Source organism: Oncorhynchus kisutch, linkage group LG21, assembly GCF_002021735.2.
Source record: "Oncorhynchus kisutch isolate 150728-3 linkage group LG21, Okis_V2, whole genome shotgun sequence".
Taxonomy (NCBI): domain Eukaryota; kingdom Metazoa; phylum Chordata; class Actinopteri; order Salmoniformes; family Salmonidae; genus Oncorhynchus; species Oncorhynchus kisutch.
This window is the reverse complement of record NC_034194.2, coordinates 3,051,564-3,064,603: the sequence shown is the minus strand read 5'-3', so window position 1 is coordinate 3,064,603 and position 13,040 is coordinate 3,051,564.

Sequence of the window (13,040 nt, the reverse complement as noted above, 5' to 3'; positions counted from 1 at the left end):
TTATTGATGTTTTTGGAGCCCTACCTTTACAGTACCACATTAAAATTGCCTGTGAATCAACATACGGCTGATGACTTATGTTTTTGCTGTTTTATTCCCAGTAATCAAATGTTGGAGCGAAATATATATGAAAAAATCTTAATGTCAACATGTGTAATGTGTGAAATGATGCTTGGGGGTAGTGTATCCACATAGAGAGAGAGAGACGAAGGTTGAAAGTCATGCATCCTCCGATACACAACCCAACCAAGCCGCACTGCTTCTTAACACAGCACCACCAATGTGTCGGAGGAAACACCTGGCAACCTTGGTTAGAACGCACTGCATCTGGCCCGCCACAGGGGCCGTTGGTGCGCGATGAGACAAGGATTTCCCTACCGGCCAAACTCTCCCTAACGACGCTAGGCCAATTGTGCGTCCCTCCACGGCAGAGCCTGGGCGCGAACCCAGAGTCTCTGGTGGCATAGCTGGCGCTGCAGTACAGCGCCCTTAACCACTGCGCCACCACTTCCAGGGTCAGTGTCAATATCATATTTATAATGTTCAAGGATATTGGGTTAAATATGCATAGTGCAGGGATGGGCAACTGGCATCCCCTTTTGAAGTGCCAGCGACAATTTCCCTCCCAAAATATATATATTTTTAAGGGAACTCTCAATTTACCGTTGAGATTTAGAATAATAGACTACACAAGGTGCAATTTAGAAATTTGGTTGTGCATCAGCAGTCACTCAATTAGCCCATGTCAGCCAACATTTTTTAGATTGGTAAGTTAGTCACCTAGCGGCGTGGTGTCAATGGTGTGCGTACTGGGAGCAGAGTCAGGTGCAGGAGAGCAGGGAGTTGTGAACAGGCGCACACTTTATTGAGGCAGGAGAAACCAACAGACGGATGCCACTGCGTCGAAACCTCCAGCCAGGAGGCAAAAGTGCAAAACGAGCAAACAGTCACAATAATTCAGTTCAAACAAATAACCATACCTCGTGACAAAACACGGAATAAACGAACATCAGTCCAGCATGTCAAAATTGACAAAATTGACAATTTCACACAAAGACATGAGGGGGAACAGAGGAATAAATACATGTAGTGTGATTGGGGAATGAAAACCAGATGTGCAGGGAAAAAGACAAAACAAATGGATAAATGAAAAATGGAGCGGTGATGGCTAGAAAGCCGGTCCGAACAAGGAAAGGGACTGACGTCGGCGGAAGTCGTGACAGTATCCCCCCCTTGACGCGCGGCTCCAGCAGCGTGCCAACACCGACCTCGGGAACGACCCAGAGGGCGAGGCGCAGGGCGATCCGGCCGGCGACGGTGGAACGCCCGCATCAGTTCATGGTCCAACATATCCGCCACCGGAACCCAGCACCTCTCCTCCAGACCGTACCCCTCCCACTCCACAAGGTACTGAAGGCCCCTCGTCCGATGCCTCGAATCCAGGATGGAACGGACAGAGTATGCCGGGGCCCCCTCGATGTCCAGAGGGGGTGGAGGAACCTCCCGCACCTCAGACTCCTGGAGCGGACCAACCACCACCGGCCTGAGGAGAGACACATGGAATGAGGGGTTAATATGTTACAGCTGTAACCTGTAACATACCTCGTTCACTCTCCTCAGGACTTTGAATGGCCCCACAAACCGCGGACCCAGCTTCCGGCAGGGCAGGTTTCGTGTCGAGAGCCAGACCCGGTCCCCAGGTGCGAACACCGGGGCCCCACCGCGGTGATGGTCCGCGCTGGTCTTTTGGCGCAGCGCGGCCTGCTGGAGGTGACCATGGGCGGCTTCCCATGTCTCCTCCGTGCGCCTGAACCAATCGTCCACTGCAGGAGCCTCGGTCTGACTCTGATGCCACGGTGCCAGAACCGGATGGTACCCCAATACACACGGAAAGGGGGAGAGGTTAGTGGAGGACTGGCGGAGCAAGTTCTGCGCCATCTCTGCCCAGGGCACGAACAGCACCCAATCCCCTGGCCGGTCCTGGCAATAGGACCGCAGAAACCTGCCCACATCCTGGTTCACTATTTCCACCTGCCCATTACTCTCGCGGTGAAAACCTGAGGTGAGACTGATCGAGACCCCCAGACGTTCCATGAACGCCCTCCAGACTCTCGAAGTGAACTGGGGACCTTCACGCATCACGCAGAAGGAAACAAGCATCTTTCTGGTAAGAAGAGGGGCGGGGGGGGGGGGGGTATGCCTTATGATTAACGAGATGTGATGTGGTCTTAACAACATACAGGAACTCAAGTCCTCCTGTTCACCTGACTTAGAATTCCTCACATTCAAATGTCGACCGCATTATCTACCAAGAGAATTCTCTTCGATTATAATCACAGCCGCATATATTCCCCCCAAGCAGACACATCGATGGCCCTGAACAAACTTCATTTGACTCTATGTAAACTGGAAACCAGATATCCTGAGGCTGCATTCATTGTAACTGGGGATTTTAACAAGGCTAATCTGAAAAGAAGACTCCCTAAATACTATCAGCATATCGATTGTGCTACCAGGGCTGGTAAAACCATGGATCATTATTATTCTAACTTCCGCGACGCATATAAGGCCCTCCCCCGCCCACCTTTCGGAAAAGCTGCTTCCAAAACCTGCGGACTCTCCTTCACTGCAGCCGACGTGAGTAAAACATTTAAACGTGTTAACCCTCGCAAGGCTGTAGGCCCAGACGGCATCCCCAGCCGCGTTCTCAGAGCATGCGCAGACCAGCTGGCTGGTGTGTTTACGGACATATTCAATCAATCCTTATCCCAGTCTGCTGTTCCCACATGCATCAAGAGGGCCAACATTGTTTCTGTTTCCAAGAAAGCTAAGGTAACTGAGATAAACGACTACCGCCCCGTAGCACTCACTTCCGTCAACATGAAGTGCTTTGAGAGACTAGTCAAGGACCATATCACCTCCACCCTACCTGACACCCTAGACCCACTCCAATTTGCTTACCGCCCCAATAGGTCTACAGACGACTCAATCGCAACCACACTGCCCTAACCCATCTGGGCAAGAGGAATACCTATGTGAGAATGCTGTTCAACGACTACAGCTCAGCATTTAACACCATAGTACCCTCCAAACTCGTCCTTAAGCTCGAGACCCTGGGTCTTGACCCCGCCCTGTGCAACTGGGTACTGTACTTCCTGACTGGCCGCCCCCATGTGGAGAGGGTAGGTAACAACATCTCCACCCCGCTGATCCTCAACACTGGGGCCCCACAAGGGTGCGTTCTGAGCCTTCTCCTGTACTCCCTGTTCACCCACAACTGCGTGGCCATGCACTCCTCCAACTCAATCATCAAGTTTGCAGACGACACTACAGTGGTAGGCTTGATTACCAACAATGACGAGATGGCCTACAGGGTGGAGGTGAGGGCCCTCGGAGTGTGGTGTCAGGAAAATAACCTTACACTCAACGTCAACAAAACAAAGGAGATGATCGTGGACTTCAGGAAACTGCAGAGGGAGCACCCCCTATCCACATCGACGGGACAGTACTGGAGAGGGTAGTAAGTTTCAAGTTCCTCAGCGTACACACGGACAAACTGAAATGGTCCACCCACACAGACAGCATGGTGAAGAATGCGCAGCAACGCCTCTTCAACCTCAGGAGGCTGAAGAAATTCAGCTTGTCACCGAAAGCACTCACAAACTTTTACAGATGCACAATTGAGAGCATCCTGGCGGGCTGTATCACTGCCTGGTACGGCAATTGCACCGCCCACAACCGCAAGGCTCTCCAGAGGGTAGTGAGGTCTGCACAACGCTACACCGGGGGCAAACTACCTGCCCTCCAGGACACCTACACCACCCGATGTCACAGGAAGGCCATAAAGATCTAATTTACCAGCTTACTAACTTACCAATACATTTTTACATCAATCTTTGCACTATTAAAGTGGCTGGAGTTGAGTCAGTATGTTGGCAGCAGCCACTCAATGTTAGTGGTGGCTGTTTAACAGTCTGATGGCCTTGAGATATAAGCTGTTTTTCAGTCTCTCGGTCCCTGCTTTGATGCACCTGTACTGACCTCACCTTCTGGATGATAGCGGGGTGAACAGGCAGTGGCTCGGGTGGTTGTTGTCCTTGATGATCTTTATGGCCTTCCTGTGAAATTGGGTGCAGTAGGTCTTTAAAAAAGAGAAGCCGTGCAAGGTTATTAAACAGAGGTGCCTAGTTATTCTTCTTTTGTTGATATCAGGTAACGTGCAACCTAACCCTGGCCCTGATATGCAAGGTCTCCAGACCCCCTCTGATTTTAAATCAATGGTTTTGGTATTTTTAATTTAAATGTACGCAGCCCGTTGTCAAAAATGGATGGGGTTAGGATTTGGGCTAAATCAACTGATGCTGAAACCTGGCTCAGCAAGTCTGTTTTTGATAAGGATATTTGTATAAGTGGTTACAATGTTTATCGCACTGATCGAGTTAAGAAAGGTGGGGGTGTGGCTATATATGTAAAAACTAAATTCCCTGTAAGTGTGGCAAAGTCTGAAACTATTTGTAAACAGTTGGAATTTCTTGCTTTGAATATTGAGGTTTCAAAGGGTCTCTCTATAACTGTGATTGGCTGTTATAGACCCCCCTCTGCTCTCGGTGATGCATTTTCTTCTTTGACGCACCTCATGTCTAAACTTCTTTACAGTGAAATGATCTTGATTGGTGATCTCAACTGGTGTTGGTTAAAGCAGGTGTCTGATGATTTAAAAAATGTTTTGTAATTCTATGAATCCTACCCAGTTGATTAACTCACCCACTCGCCCAAATCTTAAATGCCCAGATCAATCTACCCTGATTGATTTGATATTGACAAATGTTCCACATAAATATTCTGCGGTTGGTGTTTTTGTAATGATTTAAGTGACCATTGTGCTGTTGTTGCTGTTAGAAATACTAAGGTTCCTAAAACAAACCCACGTTTTATTCGTAAGAGAAATCTGAAGAGTTTTAATGAGCAGGCTTTCTTTCATGAATTGTTTTATTTTGACTGGAGCAGATTGAGTTTATCCCTGATGTGGAAACTGCCTGGAAATTCTTTCATGATGTTTTTTCCCAAATAGTAAACAAACATGCCCCATTCCACAGGTTCAGAGTTAAAGGGCGGGTTAATCCATGGTTTTCCTCTGAGCTGTCTTGTATTATTCACGACGGTATTCTAGCCTGGGCTAAAGCAAGGAAATCATGTTCTGATGCTGATTGGCTTATTTTTAGGCAGTTACGAAACAAGTGTTCTTTTCTTCTCAGGAAGGCCAAGTCTGAATATTTTACGTCTGTTACCACTGATAACCTGAATGACCCTAGAAAGTTTTGGAAGGATATTAAGTCTATGTCTGGTAACAGTAATGTTAATGAATTACCGTCATGTGTCAAGGACTCTGTTGCTGAATATGACAAAACAAAACGAAATGCTGAATTGTTTCAATGAGCACTTTGTATCATCTGGTAGGCTGTTTGATTCAGTGTCCTCTGTCTCTGTACAACCCTGTGTGGATGAACCAGTGAGTGCTGGTCAAACGTTTTGCTTTTTGCCATTCTCAGTGCAGGAGGTACATAAAGCCCTGAAATCCTTAGATCAGAGAAAGCCTGCAGGTCCTGATCTTTTGGATCCCTGCTTTTTAAATCTGGCAGCTGATTTCATAGCTGAACCACTTACATATCTGTTCAATCTAACCCTGGAATGTAATGAAATTCAGAAAATCTGGAAATCAGCATTTGTCCTACCACTTTTAAAAGGGGGAGATCGAACTTGTTTAAAATAATTATAGGCCAATCTCAAAGCTGTCACCCCTGGTGAATATACTTGAAACCCTTGCAAGTGAACTGCTAAAATAGTTTTTGTATTTACTTTCTCTAAGGCTTTTGATACAGTTGATCATGCTATAATAAGGCAGAGATTGTTGAGTGTAGGTCTTTCAGAGCATGCAGTTGCCTGGTTTGCTTACTGTCTGTCTGATAGAACTCAGTGCACTCAATTTGATGGGCTTATGTCTGTTAAATTGTCTGTCTTTAATGGTGTGCCCCAAGGTTCTGTACTTGGTCCTCTCTTATTCATATATATATATATTTATATAAATGATTTAGACAAAAATGTCCAAAATACGCAACTTCATTTTTATGCTGATGATACTGTTATTTACTCTTACAAAAGCTTTCCAGAACTTGCAAACTGCTTTTTATACTATACAACATACCTTGAATCAATTGAAGCTTATCCTCAATACTGACAAAACTAAACAAATGGTGTTTTCTAAAGCAAGAAAAAGACCTCTGAACCTTTCACCTATTACTACCCGTCAGGGCAAGGAGGTTGAGGTTGTAACCTCATGTAAATATCTTGGAATTTTAATTGATGACGGCCTCTCTTTTCAATTGCATGTTGAACAACTTACAAAAATATTGAAGCTGAAATTTAGATTTTATTTTAGGAATAAGGCCTGTTTTTCTTTTGAAGCCAGAAGGAGGCTAGTATCAGCTACATTTATGCCTTTACTAGACTATGGGGGAATTTTATATGAAAGCTTCCGCTCAGTGTTTGAAATCAATTGACCCCCTTTACCATGGCACTTTGAGATTTATTTTAAACTGCAAAAACCTTACGCACTACTGTACTTTGTATACCAAGGTTGGCTGGCCTTCTCTAGTCACTCGTAGGCTCAGGCACTGGTATACTTTTATTTACAAAGCCATTTTGGGTTTACTACCTTTTTATTTGGCCATTTTTATTGTTCAGAAATGTGGTGGATACTCTCTTCGTTCGCTGGACTTTATCCTGCTAACTGTTCCAAATGACCGAACTGAATTTGGTAAAAGGGCTTTTATGTACTCTGCTCCATCGTCTTAGAACACATTAAAAAATACTTTTAAACTGGAAGAACTTGTCCCGATTGGTATTTTTAAATCACTGATGAATGATCTTGAGACGGATTCCCTGACTTGTCAATGTTTTTGATTTTGTTATACTCTTGTGAATTCTTTCATGTTGTTTGTCTGTAATTTTTGTAATGACTTGGTGCTGCCTATCTTGGCCCAGGACGCTCTTGAAAAAGAGATTGTAAATCTCAATGAGCCCTTCCTGGTTAAATAAAGGTTAAATCAAAATCAAAACAATAACGAGGTTATATACAGGGGGTACTGGTACAGAGTCAATGTGCAGGGGTACCGGTTAGTAATGAGGCTATATACAGGGGGTACTGGTACAGAGTCAATGTGCAGGGGTACCGGTTAGTAATGAGGCTATATACGGGGGGTACTGGTACAGAGTCAATGTGCAGGGGTACCGGTTAGTAATGAGGCTATATACAGGGGGTACTGGTACAGAGTCAATGTGCAGGGGTACCGGTTAGTAATGAGGCTATATACAGGGGGTACTGGTACAGAGTCAATGTGCAGGGGTACCGGTTAGTAATGAGGCTATATACAGGGGGTACTGGTACAGAGTCAATGTGCAGGGGTACCGGTTAGTAATGAGGCTATATACAGGGGGTACTGGTACAGAGTCAATGTGCAGGGGTACCGGTTAGTAATGAGGCTATATACAGGGGGTACTGGTACAGAGTCAATGTGCAGGGGTACCGGTTAGTAATGAGGCTATATACAGGGGGTACTGGTACAGAGTCAATGTGCAGGGGTACCGGTTAGTAATGAGGCTATATACAGGGGGTACTGGTACAGAGTCAATGTGCAGGGGTACCGGTTAGTAATGAGGCTATATACAGGGGGTACTGGTACAGAGTCAATGTGCAGGGGTACCGGTTAGTAATGAGGCTATATACAGGGGGTACTGGTACAGAGTCAATGTGCAGGGGTACCGGTTAGTAATGAGGCTATATACAGGGGGTACTGGTACAGAGTCAATGTGCAGGGGTACCGGTTAGTAATGAGGCTATATACAGGGGGTACTGGTACAGAGTCAATGTGCAGGGGTACCGGTTAGTAATGAGGCTATATACAGGGGGTACTGGTACAGAGTCAATGTGCAGGGGTACCGGTTAGTAATGAGGCTATATACAGGGGGTACTGGTACAGAGTCAATGTGCAGGGGTACCGGTTAGTCAAGGTAATTTGTACATGTAGGTAGGGGTGAAGTGACTATGCATAGATAATCAACAGCAAGAAGTAGCAGTGTACAAAACAAATGGTGTCATTGTGAACAGTCCGGTGGCCATTGTAGTAATTGTTCAGCAGTCGTATTGCTTGGGGGTAGAAGCTGTTAAGGAACCTTTTGGTCCTAGACTTGGCGCTCCGGTACCGCTTCCCGTGCGGTAGCAGAGAAAACAAAGAGTCTTTGATTTGGGTGACTGGATCCTGACAATTCTTTGGGCTTTCCTCGGACACCGCCTATTATATAGGTCCTAGATGGCTGGAAGCTTGGCCCCAGTGATGTACTGAGCCGTACGCACTACCTTCTTTAGCGCCTTATGGTCAGATGCCGAGCAGTTGCCACACCAGGCGGTGATGCAACCGGTCAGGATGCTCTCGAAGGTGCAGCTGTAGAACTTTGAGGATCTGGGGACCCATGCCAAATCTTTTCAGTCTTCCGAGGGGGAAAAGGTGTTGTCGTGCCCTCTTCACGACCGTCTTAACTTATTGCCATCTATGTAAAAATAGCCAACATAAAGCCAACACACAAAACATTGCATCATGCATGTAGAGAATATCTTGGTAAATATCTATAAATCACATTGTGTCACGCACTGACCTTAGAGAGCCTTTTTATGTCTCTATTTTGGTTTGGTCAGGGTGTGATTTGGGTGGGATTCTATGTTCTGATTTCTATGTTTTGTGTTCTATGTTTAGTTGCCTGTCTGCACTATTCGTATAGCTTCACATTTCGTTTGTGCTTGTTTGTTTTGTTTTGCTGAGTTTCGGTTTTATTAAAAACATGTGGAACTCTACTCACGCTGCGCCTTGGTCTCATCTTTATAACGAACGTGACACATTGACTAGGCATGGCATGTCTGCAACAAACTTTAAATATTGTATCAACTATCAACTGGGACGCCTTTCGTAATAGCAAACTTAAAACATCATATAATATATTCTGGGCCCTCAGAACTTCCTGTAGGTTATTTGTGCAAGTGATAAGAAGTAATCAGATATTTTACAGTGGATCAGAGCATTACATTTTTCCCTTTCATAGCCTCTCGGCATGAAAGGGAAACATGTAAATATTGTTGGAAAGTTGGAAATATTGTTCAAATACTGAGGATATGTTGTCATTCTCAATTGATTCTAAAAACAGACTTTGTTTACTTGCTGTTTGAGTTAAAGAAAAAATTCTTTTGAGAAGCTCCACAGCTCATTAGTGGTGTTAATTATCAGACATCCTCAAATGGTTGGGCACATTCGCAGGCCTTGTAGACTAGTCCTACTTCTATATGCATAATCAGGTGCTGGGTCCTTACACAATATTAACAGGAACGTTTCAAATGAGATAAATTGACAAAACTCATAAATGGAATGAAATAAACAAAAATGTGTTTCTCACAAGTGTAGCATAGGTTGTGAGTTCAGCAAAACACATGTCCACTCTGACAATGAGAACTGTAAATGACTGTAATAATAATACAGCTCCTAAAATGAACACCTGCCAAATGCTGGTAGATTTTGGCATTGGCGGGTAAAGATGTCCATTTCACCAGCTACGTTGGCTGTTGGCCAAGGGGTCCACAGTGCGAGCATTTCACTTGTATTTATGAATACAAATAGTAAAGTATGACCACATAGCAAAGTAAAAGCTGCAGTACGTGTTTTCAATGTATCTCTGCCGTTTTGTTTCATAACTGTTAAATTAATCGCACAAAGTCTAATAACTACAAATCTTTTTTCCTATCCCACCTCGAGCTGCAGCTCTGCCTGGCTTGTGGATGTGCGCGTTCACGTGAAATATTCATTATTAGAATCAAATCAAATCAAATTTATTTATATAGCCCTTCGTACATCAGCTGATATCCCAAAGTGCTGTACAGAAACCCAGCCCAAAACCCCAAACAGCAAGCAATGCAGGTGTAGAAGCACGGTGGCTAGGAAAAACTCCCTAGAAAGGCCAATACCTAGGAAGAAACCTAGAGAGGAACCAGGCTATGTGGGGTGGCCAGTCCTCTTCTGGCTGTGCCGGGTGGAGATTATAACAGAACATGGTCAAGATGTTCAATGTTCATAAATGACCAGCATGGTCGAATAATAATAAGGCAGAACAGTTGAAACTAGAGCAGCAGCACAGTCAGGTGGAAGTTGAAACTGGAGCAGCAGCATGGCCAGGTAGACTGGGGACAGCAAGGAGTCATCATGTCAGGTAGTCCTGGGGCATGGTCCTAGGGCTCAGGTCAGTTGAAACTGGAACAGCAGCATGGCCAGGTGGACTGGGGACAGCAAGGAGTCATCATGTCAGGTAGTCCTGGGGCATGGTCCTAGGGCTCAGGTCCTCCGAGAGAGAGAAAGAAAGAGAGAAGGAGAGAATTAGAGAACGCACACTTAGATTCACACAGGACACCGAATAGGACAGGAGAAGTACTCCAGATATAACAAACTGACCCTAGCCCCCCGACACATAAACTACTGCAGCATAAATACTGGAGGCTGAGACAGGAGAAGCGCTGAAGATTAGAAGCGCTGTGCACAATTTACTTGAAACGAAAGTCTACTGAAGAGAGACTTTGTCCTTGTGTTTCTTGCCTATTTACATTGTTTTGTTCACAAACTAGGTTCTTTTTTAAATATTTGAGTTTCAACTGCTAGGGAAGATTAGACAACTCAGCTATTAGTCAGACTCAATCTTACAGGCACATGACTCTTGAGTTGCGTTACCACGGTAACCCCCACCCTTAAAGGGGCAGGTGAACATTTGACTGATATTCTGTGATATTTTGGTTAAAAGACCACAAAAAAAATCTAAAATTAAACAATATACCACATTACTTCTTACTAGTAATACATTTATAGTTTTAGAAACATTACAAAGCAGGTCGATTTTTTAAAATCTACCTGACACAGCGGCTGGTGGACCAAAACGTTCATTTTAGGCTCTGATAATATATTGAATGCATTAACAGAAATTACCGTAACGAAACAAACATTGCAGATTAGACATTATGTGAATTAACAGCAAATTTAGGCTAATACTTGTGATATGTAATGGGGAATTGATACACAGCAAACAATGCACACAATTAATTTCTGAAAATGAATACCCACAAAATGGCGTGAGAGAGGTTAAACAGTTTCTTCTGAAAAGTCTCCAATATCAACATTTCCAAGCAAACAAAAACAGGGAGAATCTGTAGAAATGCTGAGATAAAAAAACATACTCGATGCCTGATTTCAGCCAGCCTTCACAAGATCCTAACATGCAAATATGTCCCCTTTTGTGTTTTACACCTTGAGCAGAGGAACTACATTTCAGAGTGGATGATATTCAGTTTCACTCGCATATAGTATTTCTATGGATGGTCTTAAACTGCAGTAATATAATCCATAGAATATACTATATGCCAGTGAAACTGAATATGTCTGAGATTATTCTGCCCTTGAGTTGCGTTCCCATGCAAAACTAGACAGATAGCTAACAACTAAGTCTTCAATAAAACTCCCAAGGCGTGACTTTTCTTGAATGAATATATTGAAAACGTTTGTTGTGAAACTGCAAAATACAGAAAAGAATATACTTTAGTATTCAATTCACACCGACACACTGTAGATGCACATTATACATTTGCAGTTGCATAAATACAAAGCACGTGCCAAGGTACCATGCATCTGGCATGATGCCAAACCATATAGCTAATTGTTACTCATATGGTAATTGGCTCCTTTCATTACTCTAATAATGTACAACCATCTATGTAGAATAACAAAGCATATTACACTAGAAACAGTAACAAAACTACAGTATTGTATATTTTACAGTTCGTTTGCATGACGCACAAGCAAAGTGATACAGCTAACGACATACATGAAAGGCATTGCAATTTGTGAGTAAATGCAACCAACCAACATTGATATGTAAAGCAACTATCAATAACAAGATTATCATCATTAGCTAAATGCTTGAATCGAATTTACAAACAAATATTTTCCAAGGCTGAAACGTGACAAGAAATAACTACATTGAAAGACCTGCACCGTAGCGTTGTTTGTAGCTGCTTCTATGCGTGCAGAACAAATTCTCTACTTCCTGTTTGCGTAGTCTTTCTAAGTACCAGAAAGCTCCACTAGGGGGCAAATAACACCATTGAACACAATGAAAATCCAATTGAACCATTGTAATAAAATAATCTGTTACCTTCTAACAGGATGGCAGCACAGAGATTTTATATATATATATATATATATATATATATATATATTATTATTTCATTTTATTTAACCTTTATTTAACTATGGGCAAGTCAGTGAAGAAAAAGTTGTTATTTACAATGACAGCCTACCCCGGCCGACGCTGGGAAAATTGCGCGCCGCCCCATGGGACTCCCAATCACCGCAGGATGTGATGCAGCCTGGAATTGCACCAGGGACAGTAGTGATGCGGTGCCTTAGACTGCTGTGCCACTCGGGAGCCCCCCTTGGGAACATAACTGGGCATTCAAACATATCTGTATCTATTCATCATCATCAATAGTGTCTCCCAGGTCTTCCTCACATTTTTGTTTGCATGTTTTGTGTCATCGGGAAAAGCCTCTATCAACCTTTGATACAGTTTGGAAATCAACTTGACGTTTGTCTTGACAGCAGTCAAGCATGTAAACTAACGTTGGCTAGCTTGCTAGCTACTTCCAGACACAAATGAGACCACTCTGACAATTTTATTCACCCTAGCAGAGCTGGTAAGGCAGTTATGTTAACCAGGGCATTGGTGACTGTGACTGTGCTGCTGGAAACAATTTAATTGCACTATATTATCGATATTTACTGACACCAGCCATATTCAACGGGTGTTGAGTGCTCGTAAATTCATTATTCTGCGCTCTGGTACACTCAGACGAGAGTACTCTGAAATCGGTGTGGATAGGCAGAGCGAATTTACGAAAGCAC